The 23,421-nt window shown below is 37.5% G+C and overlaps 1 protein-coding gene across 3 annotated transcripts in view; it reads left to right on the top strand.

The window, feature by feature from the left end:
* Positions 1–8,078: 8,078 nt before the first annotated feature.
* Positions 8,079–23,421, top strand: part of nlgn2a (neuroligin 2a) — a 248,474-nt gene continuing 233,131 nt past the window's right edge. For 2 of the 3 annotated variants that reach the window (XM_008435581.2, XM_008435578.2), the window contains exon 1: positions 8,079–8,161. The gene's annotated coding sequence lies outside the window, so the exon portion shown is untranslated. Of the gene's footprint in view, positions 8,162–19,728; positions 19,886–23,421 lie in introns of those variants that run through there. The other variant, XM_008435580.2, reaches the window with a different exon arrangement.

Raw genomic sequence — 23,421 nt, 5'->3', positions numbered from 1 at the left:
CAGCTTTATTTGAAGAAACGTTACATAAAATGTAATACTGTGTAAAAAAACAGTGACAACATGTACAACAGTTTATTGTATTTTATTCGTATTCAAATGGCTCAGCAGATAAAAAAATAACTTTATGAAAAACAAAGATTGTGTACAAACAAGAGGTCTCACTCCAACATAAACTGTTGGTGTCTGTGTCCCTCAGATTTTGGATTAAAATGTTTGTTTGCTGATGTTGTGCATTAGATAGATTATCTAGAAAATTTACTCAAGTAAGAGTAGAAATAGTTCATAATAATAGTGTTGAAGTAAAAATAAAACGTATACAGTGGTGTCAAAAGTACTTTTTCATCCCCAAAAGTTACTAAAGTAAATGTAAACATTTGCTGTTGTATCTGTCTTCCAAACCAGAACCAAACATGGAGGAGCAGCGTTCAGCTTCTATGCATCACAAATCTGGACTAAAAGCCTAAACTTTTTAAAACTGTTTATTTTTTTTCTTACAACATTAATCCTCTTCTTTATGCTGGTTTGTTGTATAAATCTCAATAAAATAAACCAGAGTTTGTGGCTATAAGATGACAAAATGAGAAAAAAGTTCAGTAGATTTGACTATTTTTGTCAGCTTCGATGATTGAATAAACATTTTTGCACGAGGTTAATTTGTGCGGCTCTTTCTGGAGGAAAATAAATGTATAAAACCCGTCCAGCAGCTGCAGCTTCACGCTCCTGCGGGAGCGATCATCTATCCGCCGTTCGACTCTGACTCCGCGTTCGTACCTTTAAACCTCTGAATTTCCACCTCCTTTCTCTGTAATACTTCCCAAATTACTTTCAGCTTCACATTTCTTCCTTTCTCTGTTTCCAGCTGTCACTCAGATCAGTAGCTGGTCTCCTGTTGCGCTCTTTACCTCCTGGTATCAAGGTCTGTCTCTTGCATCCCAGATTATCTCCAGCAGGTAAAGGAGCGGGATTATTTACTCAGACTGAGGAGGAGGCTTAAACTTCAAAGCATGAAAGGGGAATTATTTTATCTAAAAGGAGCAATGTCGTCGTCATATTCTGATATTTCTTTTCTTAGCACTTCAATGAAAAGGAGATTAAACGGTTGTCTCTCCTGCCTTTTATAAACGCCGTCATCTATGGAAGGTGCAACTATTTACGCCGACTGCTAACTATGTGAGCAATAACAAAGAAACAAGATTAAGAGCTTATGCTGCTATGTTTGGATGAAAGTGGAAGTTTTTGACTGGTTTAAAAGTGGCTCTGTTCAAACCTGGCAACTTCCTGCTCTGTCATTTTCCCACAGAGGGAATATGTGCTTATTTATCTGCAGCCGTGTGTTTTCATCACCAGGACACTGTGTTGTTCAGCCCTGAATTGGATTGCAGGGAAGTAAATTAGGCAGAGAGAAAATGGGCTTTATGGGTTCTCTGTGTCCCTCAGACAGAAAGGTTAATGGCTTTATGAGAATGCAAAGGCTTATTATTGCAAACACCTCCAAGCAAACAAATCATTTGACGGCTGCAACGCTGAATTTAGCTGTTATTTCACGAAACATTAAATGCCCAGGTGCATTTATGAGTGATTAATGGTTTTTCAGAGGTGTGTTTGAGGAACACAGAAATGAGAAAAGTTGAAAAAAGATGAAAATATTTTACATCTCATTCAATCTTCATTCATCTCACACCTGCTTTGACACTGTAGTTTATTATTCTGTTAGTATTTCTGATCTGGTGTAGCTCTTGAATGGTTTAACCTTTCAGTGGGGCACCACAGGGCTCAGCCTCAGGACATATTCTCTTTCTTTTGTATATTTTCCCTCTTTTTAGCAGATTTCTGATCTGTCTCATCATTTCTACACTGATGATGTTCAGATCTACTCTTTCAGTTACATTTTTAAAGTGTCACTGATCAATTACATGATTTAAAAAGATGAATTGAGTTGGATAAACTTAATTGAATTACTTGTTACCAATTGAAGGAATTAAAGTAACTTGGTTCAACTAGTTTTTTTTCCAGTGTGTAACTGTATAGTATTTCTGTTGTACAAACTGGAGGAATTATCAGCTGATGTCACATGTTGCCTGCAGAAAGAAAGCAAGCTTATTATTCTAATTATTAAAATTATTCACAACTGGAAACTTCCTCCACGTCTGTGTTTTCAGTTTTAGTTGTTTACGTTTTGGCTTACCCTCATTACATCACAAGATGGCATCTGACTCAGTCACTGCAGACAAAAACAGCGACACTGCGTTTATAGTAATCTGTGAATAGTAATTTTTTATAATTAAAAACTTTTGTGTAAACAGAATGAAATCAGAGTAGTTCATCTTTTTAACGGTCTTATTTGTTTTTGTCGAGTCAGTGACACTTTAAAATCGTCCTTCTTCATAAACTGCTGCCAAAAGTGACTGATAAGAGTAAAACTATTACCTCGGTTAGCGACTGCCAAACAAAGTCGCTGAGCGGCTGAATAGGGGAGCGGTTGTTGACGCGCTAGCTGATCAAAGCTGCAGTTGCAATGATTTTATTGTCAATATCAAAAGGCAAACAGTGTCCAAAAGCAGCATAAAAACGGATCCGTAGAATTAAACAGTGATCAAAGACAAAACATAGTGGTCAGCAAAAAGTACACAGTAAAAATGCCAGTGTTGAACTAACACCCGAAAGTGTCTATATGTGTCCAAGTCAGCAGGTCTTAAAGTAACACTTTTGAAAGTGTTTAAAGTTTGACACCCATTTTTTGTTAAATTACCATTGGTCTATAACACTGAAATGGGTTTAAGTTAAACTTTCCTTTTCTGTGTATTGTTTTGAATATTTTTCACTGGATTTGATTAATATTGACCCCTTGTGGGTCAATTATTTACTTTTTTTAACACCACATTATGTTTTGTGATCAACACTACACTGGTGTTACTTTTAATGTATTTTAACACCAGCACCGTTGTAAATGTTAATGTGACACTCTGTATTGTTGAATTTGACACCAACTGACTCGGACACATATAGACACTTTTGGGTGTTAATTCAACACTGGCATTTTTACTGTGTAGACCACCCCTATCACCCACTCACTGAAGTCACCAGGTGAGCAAACAGGTGATCTACAATCACTAATAACACCACGTGATCCCGGGCTACGCCTATCCACAGCAACCTCAGAGAACTGAAAAGCAGATCAAACTTCTGAAATCTTGCTTTTCGTGAGTGCCATTCTTGTGGATTATTCAGCTGAGAAATATTTCTGAGTGTCGAACTTTGGTGTCAAAAGCAAAAGTAGAGATAATTATTCATGCTTTTAATTCACCTTCATGTCTTGATTGTTGTAAAAGCATTTTTTTTGTGTGTGTGTGGTGAATCAGAAGGATCTTGACCTTCTCCCTTCAGATCAGAATGAGCAGAAAGGCTTTCAGCCAAAACACAAAAGCGGCAGCACATTACTTCAAATTGAATCTCTCCACTTTCGCTGCTGCTACATTCTATCTTTTATTCCACCATTTTAAATGTTTTAAAATGGTGGCATCCAGATTGTGGAAGGTGTTGATTCTCTAAATACTAATTTCTTTATTCAGCGTAAATATTTCTATGCGGCATAAAGTTATATATGCTGTTGCTGTTATCTTCTGTGTTCTTTGTTTTTGTTTTTATGGTAAAGCACTTAGTAGTTTTAGACCTGTAAAAGGCGCTACATAAATATAGTTTGCTTACTTACGTCAAGGCTAATGTACCCAGAACATTAACCTGATTGAAATCTCAGCAACATCTCAGCAACAATGGAAACACAGCTGGGTGAAATGTGCTGCATTGTGCCCACAGAAACCACAATGCAGCAAATATAAAAACTGAAAAATGTGGATAAAGCTATTTTCTTGTCGTCGTTTTTTAAATTACAGTAAAAAACTGAGACTAGAATATTGAAATAGCTGATAAGGTTTTATGTGGTAGGAGTTAGTTGTCATTATTGTAAAAAAAAAAAAAAAGCATCATAAAATAATAACATGGCCATTTAAAAAAAAAAAGTTCTTAATTTTTACAATTGCTAAACAGTATAAAGTTTGGTGCTCCGTACAATAAGATGACAGCATTAAGCATAAACATAAAATAGAGATATAAGAAAAATCCAAACATTACTGTAATAATCACATTTTAATATAGTTAGATAACATTTGTGATTTTTGGCACTTTCAGTCCTCCCTAAGATGGATAAATACTTACAAATGAATGGAAATTGTAAAGAAATCAGATAAATGAATCAAATCAAGTATTTAATGTAATTTAATTTAACAGAGCATGTTACTTAACATAAGAATATATTTTCACCCAATTGTATACAGGCCTGTCGCAATGAGCAATAAATCAATTACTTGCACGATAAATTAAAACAAACGCAACAATTTCCATTTGCATTATTTATTGTTTTTCTCTTTTCCGTCTTTCCACAAAAACCTGGATGATAAAAGTCTTAAGTCTAGTGCTTTGGTCTCAAATACCCTTTATCTTTTAATTTCGTTTACAGAAACTTCACAATTCAGTTTGTTGTTTATGTTGTTTTATTTTTTAAATATTTTTAAAATGTCTTCCAGTTCCAATGTTAAATGCTCGTTAGTACTTAAAGTTTATTGATCTTTGAGAATGTGTTTTTGCGTTATTGTAGCATTATATTACTTAAAAACAGTCTCAAAACATCAATAATTATTATTGACATAGAAATAACTTCTGGGACAATTTATCGTCAGGCAAACATTTTTTATGGTGTGTAATTTAACATTTATTCTTCCTCAATGCTTTAATTCTTAATACTGTGTCAATTTTGTGTTGTAAAAAAAACATGAACGCTAAAAAGTTATGCATATTAATAACTTAAGGACACGTTATATCACTTAATACATTTTTAAGTCATTATTATAATTTTGTCACTCTCAGTCCTCCATATAAACAAGCAAAACAAGCTTTTACAAAGTTCTAGAAGGAGAAATACATATCTAAACATTGCAACACATGTTCTCCGTGAAGCTGCAGGTTCCTGTCACTAAACGCGCCGTGTGTGTGTGTGCATGCGTGTACGCGTGTGTGTGCGCACGTTCGTGTGTGTGTGATGCATGTGTTTTCGCCCAGACTTTATCAGTGTTGTCCATCAGGGACGGGCAGCTGAGGTGTGCGGGTAAATGAGTATATCTTGATGTGGGCTCAGCTGTCGGGCCCATTACCTCTGGTACCTGGACAGGGACTATCAAGAGCGGGACTTCATCACCTCCTGCACATGTCGACACACACACACACACACACACACAGGCCCCATATCTGCTAACCTTGGCTAGATGGGATGGATGATTTGTTGCCACCTTGTCGAAGATTTCCTCCCCTCTTCTTCTCCGCTTCATCTTCCTTCCTCAGACGATTGAAGGAGCAACTTGTTTCCCAGATTTGGGAAAAGTAACAAATCAAATTAGCCTCCGTTCGGCTGAGCTGACTGCAGATTTTGGCTTGTTTTGCGGTGTGAGCCGGGTTTTCCTGGCAGGCCTGAGCCCACTGACCGTGGATGCATGACTCTGCGGCGGGATGGTGACTGAGGCAGATGTTTGGCTGTGTTACGGCCTCAGTAATAAGACAGACATGTGGCTGTGCTGGATCCAGAGGAGCAGGTGTTGCCACCACGCTGCCATTACCATCTGCGCTGATGAGATCTGGGACTCGGGCATGATAGATGTTACAGTGTTATTATCCCTTAAAGGGGGGAAAAAACATCAAACTAATAATTGCGCAAGCTGCTGAAGTCTGAGGCCCACTATAAAAATCTGGATATGTTAAAGAGTTACAGTATTGGGAGGCGATTATGTCTTCTTTTCTTCACTTTTGTGCATTCATGCTATTCAATTAAAATGCTAGAAATGTTCTAAATCCTTGGGTGGGATGAAAATCAGTGCAAAGCTCAAAACACAGAATATTTAGACATTTAAACTGAAACTGACAGAAACGTTTTTCATTTTTTTAACCTGTGCATGTCCGCCCTCCTGTCTTATGCCGCCCTGGGCCGCTGCCGACATCGTTTATATCAATAAGAGGTTCTAATTTCTTATATATGCACTCAAAAAAATCTCCTAAATGAAAAATTAAATCACTGTGAAAAATGTTGAATATTTAATTTTAACAAGTGCTGTAAAACTTTAATATTTTGAAAGGTGAACATGTAGTTTTATCAGTAAGTTCTGCTGCAGTCAGCCATTTGAGGACATTAATAATGCAGGTTTAATGTAGAAAATGTTTATTTATCTATTCTCAGTCCAAACTTTATGTCCTGGGGGCCAAAATCGTCAAGTTGAAAGCATTTATTCTATTTTATTTTTTTGTTAAATTTTTGTTAAATTTATGTGACATTTATGATCTTACTTGCTGAAATTGTAAAATAAGACATTCATGGTTTTACTGAAGCAAACAAAATGTACAAGTAATTACAACATACTCAGATTTATTAAGTTAGCTTAAATTACACTGTATAAAATTGCACAAGTTAATGTTATTCAATCAGGTAATTCAATGAAAACTAAAAATTTTTGAGTTTGCCTAAAAAAACAGTAAGCATAACGTAGGTTTTTACAGTAGAATTAAGTTACTGTTTTTATTGCAACTAACTCAAAATGAGCAACTTAGTGAAGTTGTGTAAATTTACGATGCACAGATTACACATACTAACGTTTTAAGTTTGGAGAATTTCATTTTTTAAGGCAATGAGCTTGCATAAATGTTTAAACTCCACTTACAGTGTTTTACAGTGTAGTGGTAATCTCAAGGTGAAAAAACAAACAAACAAAAAACAACAACAACTTGTTGAACTGCAGGGGCACATCTCCAATAAATAAATAATGTTCCCAAGAAACAAAACACTTAAATTGACATGTTCATTTTCTTTAATATAAATCTTGAATTAAATAAAAAAGAAATCCTGAAATAAATAAATAAATATTGTGGAAAAAAACATGAATATTTAAATGTTCTGTTTTATTTTATGGGAACATTTGTTTATTTAATGGAATATTTATTAATAAAATTTAAATAAAAAAAAACGTGAGGGGGAAAATAAGCATTCATATTTAAATGTTTTATTCCACGGGAATGTTTATTTATTTAATGAAAAATTTATTAATTCATTTTTAATAGCACTATTTATTTATGTTTTAATTAAATGGCTGTCCATGTTCACTGAGCCCATAAGTAGCTAAATGTACAAGACAACTAGCTAAGGAAAATCTAAAAAAGAAAAAAAAAATGAACGTGCGTGTTTTAAAACGTCCTCTGACGTCACGCTGATGCAGATGGATGCGCGTGGAGGAGAGGAAGGGAGGCATGGCGGAAAGAGAAGCTATAAAATAATAAAACTAAAACCCTGCCGGCTGTACATTTTTTCCCCCTCCCAGCCCTCAGATAAAAAACCGAGGCGGCCGGTCTGTTAACGGTGCTCGCCGTTAAAAACCCGCCGCGCGTCGGACGGGAAACGCGGCCGTATTGAGGTCAGAGGAAAGCGTTGCCAGGGTGACACCGCGGCGGCGGGAGCGCGCCGCTCGTTCGCGGGAGCCGGAGCGGTCGCGGCATCCTCAGCGGCAGCAGCAGCAGAAGAAGCAGCAGCAGCAGCAGCAACCGGAGCGCCGGGAAACAGATTGTCCGCCTGGATGAGCTCCGACAAGCCGACGCCTTCCGCCGGAGCTCCGCTGTGACGGGAAACTACCTTGGATTTACCGCCGGTGACTGAAAACGGGGAGCTACAGCCGCAGACAGACAGCTGAGACCGCCGCTCAGCCCAGGTGATGCTTCCCACAGAGGCAGGAATTATACATGTCATCATTACTAATCAGGAGTTTAGCTGCTAAATGTGCTTCCTGATTAGTTTTAAAGATCAAATCAAACGCGGATCCACTGAGGAGCGAGTCGATCTGTAGAGACCCGTTCATTTCTGTTTTTACCATGGGGTCCCACCTGCAGCTGGATTGAGAGAGGAAGAGCAGCCTAGATGTTGCATTTTTAGTTTACCTCCAGTTTTTTTTTTCTGTTTTTTTTTTCTTTTTAATCTTGGATGAGGCACTTTTTTTTTTTTTTTGGCTGTTTGACTTTTTTTTTTTTTTTGTGGTGGAAGAGGAAGGAAGACCTGCAGCAGTGGCTCACAGATTAACAGGTAGGCTTACACTGACACCTGAATTTCTACATGTTTTCACAAAAAACGTATCAAGTTTTGGACTGAAACTAGTCGCTTAGGGGTTTGGGAATTGGAAGCAGCATGCAGGTGAGCTATTCCCCATAAATTAGAGGGGAAAAAATGCATCTGCTGTACCTTTAATTAGGCTGAGCTCATCTGCGTGCCTTCCTGCATCACTCAATTCTTTGCAGAAATCATGGTGGTCTGCTGTAATTGTTTGCAAAAAGAAGCAAAAGAAAACAACCCCAAACTATCCAGGGTAAACAGAGGAACATTTACAAGAGAACAGATGCACAAAAGCCTCCCTTCAACAGCTGAATCATTCCTCAACTTCATACGAGCGAAGCCTTCATTTGCTGTTTTCCACTCAGAGGAACCCTGCAGGAAACGCCACGGCCATGAGAACATGACACACAAATAAATGCACACACTGCAAGAAGAATAGGGCGCATTTATATGCTGCGGCTGCTGTTGTAGGGAGGAAGGTGGGGGACGAGGTGGGGGGTTGGGGGGAGCTGCGTTTGGATCTGCAGGGCCCTGCTGGATGGAGGAGCGGAGCCGGAACAAGCAGAGCTCTGTTCCCGGCTCTGGAGCGGGTGTTCTGGCAGCCAGCGGAGAGGAGCCGCTCCTCTGGCGTTAATGGAAGGAGATGGAACATTTTCAAAGCAGATGTCATTAGGGTCAACGTAGACAGACGGAAAAAAAAGAAAGAGGAGCACATTACTGCCAAAAAACTCTGGGATTTTAAGATTAATCTCACAGATTTTCTGGGGGAAAAATGGGGAAATTTGTGAGCCCGAAAAGTCAAAAATGTAATAAAAAAAAATCGCAGAAATTTTGATATTAAAATTTTACATTTTTGAGCTTGAAAAATTAAGAATTTGTTTAAAAAAAACAAAAACAGAAATATCTGAGATTAATATCAAAAATTGAGAGAAAAGGAGAAATTTGTGAGCTTGAAAGTCAGAAATCTGATATAAAAAAATAAATCTGAAATTTGTAGATAAATCTCAGAAATTTTCTAGGAAAATGAAGAAATTTATGAGCCTGAAATGTCAAATAAAATTTGGCAGAAAAATTTGTAAGTTCATCTCAGACATTTTCAGGAAAAAATATGGAAATGTGAGCTTGAGAAGTCCAAAATTTTATTGAAAATATTCAGAAATTTTTGTGTCAGTCTCAGAAATTTTCTTGAAATAACTGGGAAATTTCTGAGGAAGAAGAGATGAAAATTTGGTAGAATCTTTTTTAGAATAATTTCAGAATTTTTCTAGAAAAACCTGAAAATTTCTGAACTTGAAAAGTTTAAAATTCATGTGAAAAAAAATCTGAAATTTTGAAAAAAAAAAAAAAAAAAAGATTTTCAGAAAAATATGGAAATATCTCAGTTTGAAAAGAGAAAAAAATTGAAAATAAAATGAAATTGTGAGACTGCGCTCAGAAATGTCAGAAAAAATTGAAACTGTTGAAACTCAGAATTTAAAACAAATTCTAAAAAATTTATGAGATTAGTCTCAAACTTTATGATTTTTGTTCTTGCAAACATTTGACTTTTCAAATCAGAAATTTCCAAAACAAAAAAAAAAATTTGCCTCAAAATCTAAGGTTTTACTAGGAAATTTTCTAATTTTCAAGCTCAATTTTTTTCTTTTTTTTTCTTGGAAAATTTATGAGATTCATCTCAACGTCTAAAGAAACTTTTTAAAGAAATTTTTGAATATTTTTCCCTAGAACATTTCTGAGATTATCCTTTAAATTTCTAATTTTTTCTAGCAAATGTTCAACTTTTCAAGCTTAGACATTTTTATGTCTTCCAGAAAATATCTGAGCTTAATCTCAAAATTTCTGAGTTTTTTTTTCTAGCCAATTTTCTGAGTTTTTAAGATCAGAAATTTCCTTTTGAGCGTTTTGGCAGAAATGTTCTCCTCCTGTTCTATCTAAGGTGGCTCTGATTCTCGGCCGTAGTTCCTGAACTTTAGGGGTCTAGAGTCTCCCAGAGACGTCCGTCCCTGCAGGTATGGAAGCCGATATCGATGGAGGGGAATCTGAGGAGATTGCTGCGCTGCAGGCGGTTTGCTAAGCAGCTAACAGATGCAGTCGGGCGTCGTGATGGGCGATGAAACGACCGACCCAAACCGCCGTAAATGGCCTGAGCGTCTCTGCTGCTCTCAGCCCTGCCGCCCCGTTCGTTTGCTGCGGACTTGCAGGTGACAGCTGGTTGGTCTGGAAGAGAGGCAGAGATCTGGAGGATTGTGACGGATGAGTGTTGGAGAAATTAAATTCTTGTTTGGATGAATTAGCGACGCCGAGAGCGGGTCCTCAGGGAGGGGCTGCTGTTCATTTCTTCCGCCTGGCAGGAGAAACTAAATGGGGAATGTTTGCTGGCACCCCTGGCAACAATGTAAAATGAATGTGTAGCTTAATTTCACACTGAAAAATTAAGTTAGGTCCAACTTTAAATAGGCCCACAGCACCACAGATCCTCTACTGTACTTAACAGTGGTGCTAAGCTGCTTTTTCACCAATTTATTCCTCAATCTTAGATCTGACAATAGGAAATGCTTCCAGCTAAAAGCTCACATTTTATTGAACTAACTGGCTCCTGAACAAGTGTTTGGCAAATGATGTCTAAATCAATTCAGTTCAATTCAATAACACTCTATTTACTAAGTGGGTGACTTCTAAAGCCAACTGGGGCAGTGAATTTTATTTAAGGGCATCATTTCAATTCAGTTAAATTCCCTAAGGGAAATGAAATCCGGTCATAGGTCTTATTTTTTAAGCATTTTCAGAGTCGCTGTGATTCGCAGTAGCAGTCAGTCTGCAAACAATCCCCAAGAGGCCTCTGACTGAAGACTTTAGCATGTGATAACAGCAGAAACGATATTCCCCAGTAAAACGTCCTGATGACACCAGCAGTTGTTGGAAAGCATTGCTAATCCGTCTCATTTGCTTTTGCTTCTTCTTTGTAAATCTTTACGTTTGGTTGGAAACGTGTTCAGAGAGATGCTGGAGTAGGGGATAAGATTCTCTCCCATTATAATCGATTGAGAAGATCTCCTCTGAGGTTTGGGGTCATAGTTCAGGGGTTATTTAGTCCCACTTGTTAAAACAATTACATTGTTTCCGTGGTTACGCATTGTAACAGATCACAACAGATGTCCGAAAGCCAAAAAGTCAAAAAGTCAGAAAGCCAAAAAGTATCCCCGGGGATGTACAAAGTACCGGGGATACTTTGTACATCCCCGGTACAAAGTATGGAAAAAAAAGGTTGCTATGGAGATTTTTTTATTTATTTTTTACCATTCAGCTCACCGAGCATGCTCACAAAAATAGTCACAGTTAAGCTTTGATGAGTAAAAATGTTCTTGTCACCATTTTCTGACTTCTTATGAAGATTAACATGCAGCTCGCTCGCTTGTCTTTCCTATTTTGAAGAGCATGATGTCATAATTTTACCCCATGATAACAGGAAGCCATAATTTGCTAATTCAAAATTCATATAAACTCCTAAGTGAAAAGTAAAGAAGGAATAAAAACGCTTCATTTGTGTTTGTTCTAGATTAATTGTCCCATCAATCAGCGGTTTTGTCAAATGTATATTTTTCCTGTTTCATGCAATTAATTACGTCAAACGTTGGATTTCCTCCTAAGATGTTTTCCTGAATCCTGAGTAATTGTGGCTGATTGAAAGATCTGCGATGTCCATGAACTGCACAGCTAGATGGAAATGTATTTTTCTGCAAAGTGAAAAAAAAGACTGTTCGCCAATTCATGTAGAACGAGTTATTTCAGAATAATTCAGAGTGAGTGCACTTGTATTAAAGTAAACACTCTGCAGAAAAATGCTTTCACTTGTAGGCCAACACCTCTTTCAGCGCCGCGCTACATCACCGAGAGCTATTTGCATAAAACCCTCTGGAAGGTGAAGCATCGCACAGCAATTGCGGGTCTCTTGGTGTGAATGCAAACAGGAAAAACACGGCTAACCGTTTGCTGGGGGAGAGTTTGGGTCCAACCAGCAACGGGCGACAGGAAGTAAAAAAAAAAAAAAAATGGTTTTATGACGTCTGTAGGAGTTGGTTTTCCTTTTTTGGCAGCAGAGTATTTTCATTTCTCCAGTTATTACAAATGCTGATTTGTTTCAGCCTGCAGTTCGTTTTATTTGTTTTATTCTGGTTTTTACATCACAGAGCAGTGAAGGATTGTGAGTTTATTTTAAAAAAATCATTAATTGTTTTTATACTGTTTTGCAAAAAAAAAAGCTTTCATGTTTAGATCAATGTTTTTTGTAGTGAAGATTATGAAGTAGCGCATTTGTACGGAAGAGGGTGAGAACCAAAAGTATTCTCACTCTAATTTAGAAATCTTGAATTTAAACTCAGAATTCTGACTTCAATCTCAAAATCTTAACTTGTTTTCTCGCAATTTTGAATTAATTTTTAAAATTCTGACTTTCTGTAGACAATTTAGACTTTATTCTTAAAATTCCCAAAAATCTGATTTTAATCTCATAATTCTGATTGTTTTCTGACAATTTTGACTTTAGTCTCAAAGTTCAGATTTTTCTCAAAAATTAACTTACAACTCAAAATTCTGATTTTAATCTCAAAGTTCAGACTTTAATCTCATAATTCAGATTTTTGTTCTCACAATTTTCTCTTTTGATCTCAAATTTCTGACTTTAATCTCATAGGTTAGACTTTTTTTTTCTCAGATTCCGAATTGAATTTTTTTAAATTACCTATGCACTATCAGGCACATCTGGCATTAAAATTCAAATTTGAGAGATTTTCAGTTTAGATAAAATGCAGATTTACAAATCCTCTAAGAAGAAATAAACCGTTGTGCGATTATTTTTTTATGCTTTGATCTAAACCATTGCAGCTCTGGCTAGCTTTGTTTAGGGTTGTCCTTCTGGAAGGTTTCCTTCATGGATGGCCATGCTCCTCCGCCATCCTTCTTTGAATCCTCACAGCATGATGCAGCCACCACCATGCCTCACTACTGTTTCCTACTAATTTTCCATTTAGGATCTTCTTCCTTCTCATGGATTTTGATTTCGACCATGCATGCTTCTTTCTCAGCGATCTGAAGCAGAGTTGAACCATGATTTGCATTTCCTGGACAGCTCAGTCCGACTCCTTCCTTGCCTTTGAGTCTGATGTGTTCATTTGGTTCTCGTCTCCATCTGTTTGTGGCAGATTCATTCATTAGGTTCAAAGTGAACCTGGCCGTTTCCTTCCATTCTTGGAGCAAATGAACACTCCTTTGTTGTGCTGTTTCTATAGCAGCGCCTCTTAGGAAGAAGAGTCCTCGTATAGATTTCAAATCAGAAGTTCATTTTTGTTTCATTTGGTCCGTGTGCGTGTGCGTGTGTGTGTGTGTGTGTGTGTGTGTGTGTGTGTGTTCATCTGACCGTACATCGGTTGACTGCAGTGCTGCAGCGTTTCTTACTCGACAACACGAATATCTTCATGATTCCCTTTGGAGAATCACTTTTCCCAGCATGAGAGGAATCATCTGTGATGGGATTGTTCTGTTGTGACATTGGTAATGTTGACTTCTGGTCACATATACATGCTGACTACAGTCACCATGTGGTTATGTCACTAATTTCTGTTGCTCTTTTTGATAAAACTGAGATGGCTCGTCTTTCTCATGAGGAGAGTCGTTCCTTTACCTCTTCTCAAGTTTTCCAAAGGCTCATTCATACCAGCCCTGTGTAATCTGGTTTAATCTCCTAAATCGTTTGTCTAGATAGTTTGGTTAGTTTGTGGAGGTATGAACCCAGAATCGACCAAACAAAGCAAAGATTTGTCTGCCTAAAAGCCTCGCTCTCAGTTTGGTTGAAGTGAACTCTGACGCGGTTTGGAAGTATATGTGAACGCCAAGTGGACTGGAAACCGCTCCAAAAGCAGGAAGTGGACTACATTGCAGGGCATTCTGGGTAAATACAACCAAATACTACCTGTCAAGAAACAAATTTGGTGGGTGATAAATTGTCCCAGAAGTTACCGCAATAAATAACAATATTGTTGTTTTTAGACCACTTTTAAGTAAGATAATGGTAATGGCATAATTATGCAATTACGCCGTCTCAGAGATCAATAAACTTTAATTTCTGATAAACATTTTTCTCTTGAAACTGGAAGACATTTTAAATATCCACGATAAATAAACAAAGCAGCAAATAAAATGAATACTGAAGTCTCTGTAAGCCTTTTTGTCTTTAGACAAAAGAGACACGCAAGAAAAATAATCAATTATGCCATTGAAAATTCTTAACCTTTTTAATTTATTCTATGGTTAGCTGATTTATTGCGACAGGGTTACAAAAAAGAAATCCTACAACCGCTAAAATCTGATGCTAATCCATTTTTGTTTACATTTTTGTGAAGAAGGAAGTTGCGCTCAGACTCTTTTTCAGAGGTTTTTGTGTCGTTTTCGTCAGTATTTCCTGCTGCAGCGCCGCCACAGGCGAGGAGGGGAACAGGTTTTTTAAAGGGTTTGGTTTGTTTGACACAGTGCAGTGTGAAAGAGAACCGCACCAACTGAAAATGCAACAAATGTTTCAACTTTGGTCCCCAATCGAACTGATTTTACTGAACTATCAGAAGTAAAAACACTCATTTTTACATTTTCCTTCCACTCGATTATTATGCAAAACTTTGTGACAGTCTGTCACGTAAAATCTCAATAAAATCAGTTGGGTTTGTATTTGACAAAACCTAAACAGGCAACATAAAAGCCAAAGCAGAGACGCCTAAATCACCCAGATCACTGCGATGTTGACGGTACAGGTGGGTTACAGCTCAGCCGCTCCTCCTCATGTATACAGAAAAAGCTTCCAGAGATTAAAATCGTTATTTGTTCAAAAGATATAAATAAATCTGCAGGACTACAATGGGATTTGACGAGTCCTGAACAGAGAGCACGGAAACAGATTTAGCTGAATCAGCCGTGGTTGGAAATAGCAGCAGCCCGGATTAAATACATCCTGCTCTCTTGCCAATCAGATTGACGTAACGCGCAGAATCCGTGTTGCTCGGAGCTTTGCAGCTCATCCCTCTGGCCAGCTGGGTGACTTCCCTCCATTTTCATTTTTTTATTTGAACGTCCACCTGTATCAATCACGTTGGTGGCTTTTTATATAGACGTCTTCATGGAGGTAGTAAATGAGCTCTGGTATTGACAGCGTCTCAAGGTCAGTGATATGTCTTAAAAACAAAATCTCCAATCCTTTTTTCACACCAATCCAATTTTAATTGATTTTTTTTCCTTGCTTTTTTTTCTAAAAATGAAATCGCAAATGACAATTTCATTTGCGATTTCATCATACATCAACTCTTTGGTTTTTCTTTAAAAAAATAAAATAAAATCTGACAAACTGAAAATTGAATTTTTTTGTAGCAAATTTCTGACTTTTTAAATTCAGAAATTTCCATGGTTTTTTTTCTGTACATTTTATGAAATTAATCTACAAATTTTTGACTTTTTACTAGCAAATTTATAACTTTTTAAACTCATAAATTTCCAAGTTTGTTCTGAAAAAAATATGCAATTAATCTCAACATTTCTGTTTTTTTCTAGCAATTTTTTGACTTTCTAGACTCAGAAATTTCCAATTTTTTTCTGGAATTTTTTTGAGATTAATCTAAAAATTTCAGATTTTTCTCTAGCAAATTTTGGACTTTTTAAATACATACATTTTCAAGTTTTTTCTGGAAAATTTATGTCATTAATCTCAACATCTCTGGGTTTTTTCTAGCAAATATTTGACCTTTTAGAGACAGTTTTTTTTTCTAGAAAATTGTTGAGATTAATCTCAACATTTCCGAGTGTTTTGACAGAAATGTACTCCTCCATTTTCCCCATATACAATAACCCTGGTAGCCTGGTGTACAAACTTAACGGCAAACCTTTCGCATTGAAAACAAGCTCGGAGAATGTATAAAGGGCTGCAAATACGTAGGTCAGAAAGCAATGCTGCTGAGGGTAAAATAAGAAAAAAACCCCATTGAAAGCGAAGAAGAAAGCGAAATGCAATGAAAGGCACTATATATTCAGCAGGGAGAATAAGATTAGAAGTGCCACAGCATTACCATACTACAATCTCTATTTTGCAGCGCTAACACCCACTATATGCTACCTCTTCCCTGTTGTTGCTCCTGCATTAGTATGGGCTGTCGCGCCGCCACATATATTAGTGTGAGCTGTCAGCTGAAACCCCTAACAACCAGCCGGAGAGGGACCAGTTGAATGGTAATGCAGACACAGATAGCAGCAGCAGCGTTGGCTGGAGTGTCATCTCTGCGGTTGGCTATAAAACACACATGCTCCTCTTTTTCCGTCACTCGGATGTAACGAGGCTCCGCGACGCCGCTGCCCACTTGATGCCCATCTGTTGGCACAGGGGCGCTACTATCCGAGGACTATCCGACACATTAAAGGCGCGCCTCTGTTATAAATCACATTATTTACACTCCCACTAACAGCCGGTAAAGACAGAAAATGCTGGAGAAATTGTTTTTACCCCATAGTTTTGGCGCCCGCTCTAGCCGAGCGCCCAATTTTGACATAAGCTGTTTAGATCGTAAACTTTACTTATAAACATAAATGTCGCCATTTGAAACTAACTGAAGCTAACTCACATCTTCAATCCAGACGACGTTAATATTTTGGATCCAAACTACGAAAACACAAAATCTTTCCAAGTATTTTTGTTCTACTTTCTAGTACAAATATCTTAGCACACTTAAAATAAGACAAAACAAACTTACAAGTAACTTTTCAGCAAAATGTCTTGTTTTAAGTAAATAATTTCTTAATATTAATTTTAAAAAGTACTGGTTGCACTGGCAGATTGTTTCACTTGTAAGATGGGAAAAATCACATGCTGAAAGTGCTAAAAGTACTTTTCCATCAATATTAAGGAACTATTGACTTTAAACAAGCTTCTGCTTTTCTAAAAAGTTACTTGTAAGGTTGTTTTGTCTTATTCTTGTGTAATAAGATATCACTTGGTAAGATTTTGTGTTTTTGAAGTGTACGTTTACAGTTTTGGAAACAAAAAATAGTCAGTTATAAACAACTTTAGGGAGTATTAATTTATTTTAGCCCCTGCAAATTATTAACTGTAATTTTTTCCCCCTTGAATTTTCTACAAACTTTTAGTTGAAACACTTTAGTTTTAATGTACAGTCATATTTAATAAGTTAGAATATGAAGTCAATTTGTCTGATTAAACACACCTTTTGCAAATTGAATTGTTTTTATTGGTATTATGTAATGTTCTAATTTTAAATGTCATGTTTTTTAGTGGAAAATCATCAAAATTCACAAAAATAAAGAGTTTCAAACATTTATCTGTGTAAAAAAATCTATGTATTTATCGAATGGGTCTGTATATTAATGGTGAAACAATGAAATCACATAAATTTACGGGTTTTTTTTACAGTAAAAACCACAATAACTTCAAACTAACCTGTTTTTTTAGTTCCCAGTTGTTCAGAGGCACCAACCATCAAGTATTTTTTTGTTTTCTGTCACTGATTGCCTGACTTTTGGTCTTATTTTGGGGGATTTTTACTTTTTAAATAAACAGGGCATTTCTTTGCTGTCAGGCTGCAACTCCGGCTTTGTTAAGCCGCCGGGCGTCGGCTGTTCTGATGGCAGGATGCTAATGAAAAAACATAAAGACCGCTTCACACAGTGAATTAGGATGTCTCCTGGCTGACAGGCTCTCGCTTCATTCTCCTCTGTTTTGGGTGTGTGTGTGTGTGTTTGTGTGTTTGCTGTGCTTATGAAGGAAAGCGAAGTCTTGACAGTGATGAATGAGTCCAAAAATGTCGGCGCTACACTCCGGTGCCTGATGATGCGCAGCGGACGATGATCGCTGCCGTTATTGTCGGGATCAGCGAAGTAAACTCCTCTCCAGCGGCGCTACGCTCTCACATGACGATAGCAGACGGTGGCTCAAAGCAAACCACTGGAAAACTTTTCCCGCTCCTTTTCCCCCTTTGGAAGCGGCCCCACAAAGACGCGCTTTCATTTTGTTTGTCTTAATATTTAAAGACGCAGCACGTGCGACCTCAGTCGTTCATAGAACAGCAACCCGTTCATTAATGGTCTCTCGAGGCTGAAGCAGCTTCTGTGAGTTTGAAATAAGGGAGCGTTTGTGATTAGATTATATCAGCTTTCTTAAGGTGCATTCACACCAGCGCTGTTTAGTCCACTTTAAACAAACTCTAGTTTGTTTTCTTAGAAAGTCTGGTTTGTTTGGAGAGGTGTGAAGGCGTATTCGACCAAAAAAATGAACTCTGGTTGACTTAAAAATAATTGATCTCTGTTCTTTTGAAGTGAACTCTGGTGTGAACGCCAAGTGGACCAGAAAGCAGGAAGTGAACTACAACACAGGGCATTCTGGGTAAATACAACCAAAATAAACGAACTAATCTACGCTAGCGGGAAAAATTATTGGTGGTCTTTTCGTGAAGACAAAGCAGAAACCCCACAAACGCTACCATCTGAAGCTACTCCATTTTTATTTGCATTTTGTGAGGAAGTTGAGATCTGTGTCTTCTTCAGAGGTTTCCGTGTCATTTCCTCCAGTGGTTCTTGGTGCAGCGCCTCCACAGGCGAGGAGGGGAACAAGTTTTTAAAAAGGTTAGGTTCATTTTGTTTCACAGCAGCTGAAAATGTTACAAATGTTGCAATTTTGGTCCCTAATCAAACAAATTCGACCAGGTGTTAAAACACACTCAATTTCTCAAGTTAGAGTACTTTGGAAATGACTTTCCGTCCCTTTTTAGGTGTAACTATTGATAAAAGAGATAAAAGTTTTAATAAACATCCTACACAAGTATGTCACAAAGTTATGTTACAATCACAACCTTGATTTGGGTTTCAATTTGATCTTAATGTGGAAGCTAACACTAAGTAATGCATAATTTTGAGTTGGAAAATAAGCTTAACATTGTTTTTGTGGCAGGAATGACGTATTTATCGCCTTTTAATTTAATCCCCTTAAATAAGCCAAATCTATAAAAAACTATGTATTATTTTTATTTTAAAAAGACAATTGTTGAATGTAACTCGGTTTCATTTTAAACCACTTTCCAAGTAACTGAAGCTTAAGAAGCAAACAAAACAAATACAAGCAAAAACAGTCAGGACAAAAAGTTAAAAATATATTAAATTAAGATTAATTTGCTAATTACACTCAGCTGTTTAGAGGAATGGAAAAAAATGTCTGGGGTGAGTAGAAAGTGGTTTTAATTAGAGAGTCTAAAACACACAGACGCTTGCAGTTGTATTGTGAAATCCCCCCAAAATTAAATTTTTGCAGGATTTGTCCTCGAGAGTCGAATCTGTTCACCTCAAACATCCAGTCAGAATGTAAAAATTGGGAGTTTGAGTCTAACAGGGTCCTGCCACTCCAATTAGCCGTAGTTAGAGTTTAACCTTCATCACATGCTCGGTGCTTTAACGCTTAATGAGTGATGTTTTGCTTCTCAGGGATGTACATTGGCGTGTGAAGTTTTCAGACGTCTGAGTGAGCCGAGTTGTTGCTGCCAAGGCCTTGGAAGACGGTAACGAGACTTCCCACGGTGCCAAAACGAAACCGTCTCTTTCCATTACAGTTTCACCTCCAGAGACGTGAAAACACTGGATGAGGGGAAACGGAGGAAGAGGTCGCAAGTCAGCAGAACTTTAATTCTTTTTTTTAACTTTCCCTTTAACTTCCAGACATGATCTCAGTTGGGAATGTGATTTACGGACGAGGAGACAGAGGAAGGCTGGGCGGCGTCAGCGGATTTAGCCGGTTCTACTGTTTGGCTTTTGCGTCTCACTTTTAAGGGTGTTTATTTTCCTACAATTGAGAAAGTCAAATAATTTACAGAAGATATCAGAAGTTGAGCTAGAGATATTTAACAGGGCTGATTTTACCTGCATTCAATCTAAAAACCTTTCATTTGTTTTGATTTGTCTCTAATTTTGTGGTTAAAAAGATGGTAACTCCTGGTTTAAATAAGATCTGCCTGGGCAGATAAATGTTTAACATGAGGGAGGTTTTAATTGTAAAAACTTACAGAAACTGCACAATGAAAACAGGATAAAGAGTAAAAGGAGGAAAATGCCACTGAATGCAGGCGAGTTAATCAAGAAACTCTGGAGCTGTGGAGGAGAGCGAACAGGCAGACTGATGGAAGGTGAATAATAAACACAAAGAAACTACAAACCAACACAGGAAGACTGAAGCTGACCTAAGAAAACCGAATCCAAATGCAAAAAAGAGCAGAACACAAGAATAAACAAATAAACTAAACATAAAGGGAAGAACTGGTATGGCAAGACCTTTCTAGCAATAATGATCCAAATATGGCAAGACCTAAAGGAAATATTCAAAACAAAAGCACAATAATGAAAATCAGTAGGCAAACGTCTGATAATATGCTAACATCGGAGTTAATTTTTCATTTAGCGCTTTAGTGTTTGACTAATTTTTTTAATATTTAGCGTACTTAGCATTAGCTTCCCCTAGATTAAAAATGCTAACGCGCTAATTTACATCACTGGTTTGTAAACGTTCAGTTGAATAAAGTCTATATGGACGTTTTGGTCTATTTTTTGGATATCATTTTTTCAATATTATATCTTTATTTTATAACTTGTAATGTGAAAAACGTATATTGTTGCACTGCCAGATTATTTCACTTACATATTATATTTTTCATTGATATTAAGGAATTACTGACTTAAAACACGCTTCTATATCTTGCTGAAATTATATTTGAAGTTAGTTTGTCTTATTTCAGGTATTTGCATTAGAAACTAGATTAAAAATACTTGATAAGATTTATTTTCCTTACTGGGAGCTCCTCAAAGCTTCTGACCACAAATCTTAATTTTCACAATATTACTTCAATTCTTCAAGTTTTCTCCTCTCTTTTATTTCCACTCCCGACCCTCCAGGATCCAACCTCGCCTGAACATTTTTCTGAATTTCCGTGGACTCAGCTCCTTGTAGATTTGTAACAGGATTGCGCTGGCATGAGAGCCGGGATGAGGGATAAATGCCGGTACAGATCAGGGACTCGGGTTCAGGTCCGTGTACAACCCCTCAATTCATTACACTGGCATAGTTCGACCTTTTCATGGCAGGCCCCTTGTGTCCGTGAGCGTTTCCCCCCTTCCTTCCGCCTCGCTCCTTCCCCTCCTTCGCTCTCCGTCTGACCTGTTCTTCAGAGCAAAGTGCCAGGCGCTTTACCCGGAGATTTGTCCAATTAGGAGGAGCTCTGAGATCATTATGGAGAAAGGCCTCTTATGCTCGTCTCTTGACTCTCTTTCCTGTTTACGTCTCTTGTGTTCCTTCAGTAAGTACCGGCCTTCTGCCATTCTTCACTTTAACCTCTTTTTGCTACACATTTTCTCTGCTTCTACTTTTTACTTTTACTTGAGTAATTTTATTATGAAGTATTTCTACTCTTACTTTTCTTTCTGGATTTTCTGCCCAGTGAATGAAAACAAAACATGTTTTAACCAACATTTCACCGGACTCAGACACACACCTGCAGCTTTTGTTGAAGTTTCATAAGTTTTTTATTGAAAGAAACGGATTTGGAAAAAAATATTTTTGCTTTGTTTAGTTATTTTTTTGTTACTTATATGAATTGTTGTCATTTTGGTGCTTAAAATACCAAAATTTCCACTGAACTTTATAGTTTGTTCTGTCTGATGATGTAATTTTTAAGTATTAATTACTTAATTGATCAGTTACTCAGTACTTGAGTAGACTTTTTACCAAACACTTTTTTACTCTAACTTGAGTAATTTATTGGACGGCTATATGTTGAAGTAGTGCTTCTCTTTCTGGAGGATAATTTTTGGTGTTTTCAGTGGACTACAGCGCAGGGCATTCTGGGTAAATACAACCAAAAAAAGCGGGAGAAATGGTTCTTGATGTTTTACCAAAAACCTTTTAATTTTTCTGCTAAAATCTGACACCGCTCCATTTTTGTTTACATTTCGTGAAGAAGGAAGTTGAGCTCAGTGTTTTTGTGTTGTTTTCATCAGTGGTTCTTGGTGCAGCGCCGCCACAGGCCGGGAGGGGAACAGGCTTTTCAAATGGTTTGGTTCGTTTCGTGGTGCGTTCACAACAAACGCGTTTTGAGCGTCTGGTTTACATTAAAATCTGCGTGGAGGTGCGCCCAGGGTTCGTTGTCGCGTGTTTGGAGCGTTTGGCGCGTTCAACATGTCTGACAAATAGACCAGGAAGAGCGACTGTGGCGCATCTGACGCGCCTCCACATAGACTTCGCATGTAAACCAAACGTACAAAACACGTTTGGTGTGAACACACCATTATTTTGCAGCAGCTGAAATGTAACAAATGTTGCAATTTTGCTCCACAATCAAACAGAATCTACCAGACTATCAAGTTCAAAAACACACAGATTATGATTTAACTGAAGTCATAAAATGGCTGTGGGATGTAATTACTCTTTCAAACAAGATCAAGTCTGTTTATCTAACTTTTATTTTGGCTTTCATCCTTTGAAAACCACATTTTATTTTTACTTTAATTTAAATTTAAATTCTAAAACATTCAGGTGTAACCAAAGAGCAGAAAAAGAATCTGTAAGCGGGTAAATCATTTGTATAAATTTGGGTTTTGTTTCATCAATTTAACCCTTAACTGGCTCTAATATCTGTTTTGTCCACAGTAATGTAAATATGTCCCTCACATTACAACTGACCCTGTTTGTGTCAGACCAAAGTTTCACTCTGAGCTGGATTTGCTGCTTGGTTTTGGTGCTTCCTGTTTCTCTGGGCTCTCCATCAACACATCCACCGCAGGTCATCTGGGAGGGAAACTGGCCAGGCACTTCATCAACCCTTTTCTGGCCGCGTGTCGAAGGTCTCAGAAGGACTGTGTGGACCTTGTTGTGTCTCTCCAGAGCCCTGCAGCCGCTAATTGTGGTGAAGCTCTTTGGTTCCTAATGAACAGATGAGGGAATTGTAAGAGAGGAGTGGGTATAACAAGGCTTTCGATGATATAGAGGACCCTTCAAAGCCGGTTAAACCTGGAGGTCAGTTCCTTCATTTCTGTCGTACATTGAAACGGCTTCAGTTATTCCCATTTATTTACACCAGGACAGACGTTGTCCTGATATTGATGTAGCAAATTACATTGCTGTAAATGTCGCATCCGTTTACTTTGAATTGGTTTTCATG

Source organism: Poecilia reticulata, linkage group LG18 (assembly GCF_000633615.1).
Source record: "Poecilia reticulata strain Guanapo linkage group LG18, Guppy_female_1.0+MT, whole genome shotgun sequence".
Classification (NCBI taxonomy): domain Eukaryota; kingdom Metazoa; phylum Chordata; class Actinopteri; order Cyprinodontiformes; family Poeciliidae; genus Poecilia; species Poecilia reticulata.
This window is presented reverse-complemented; position numbering and strand designations above follow the sequence as displayed.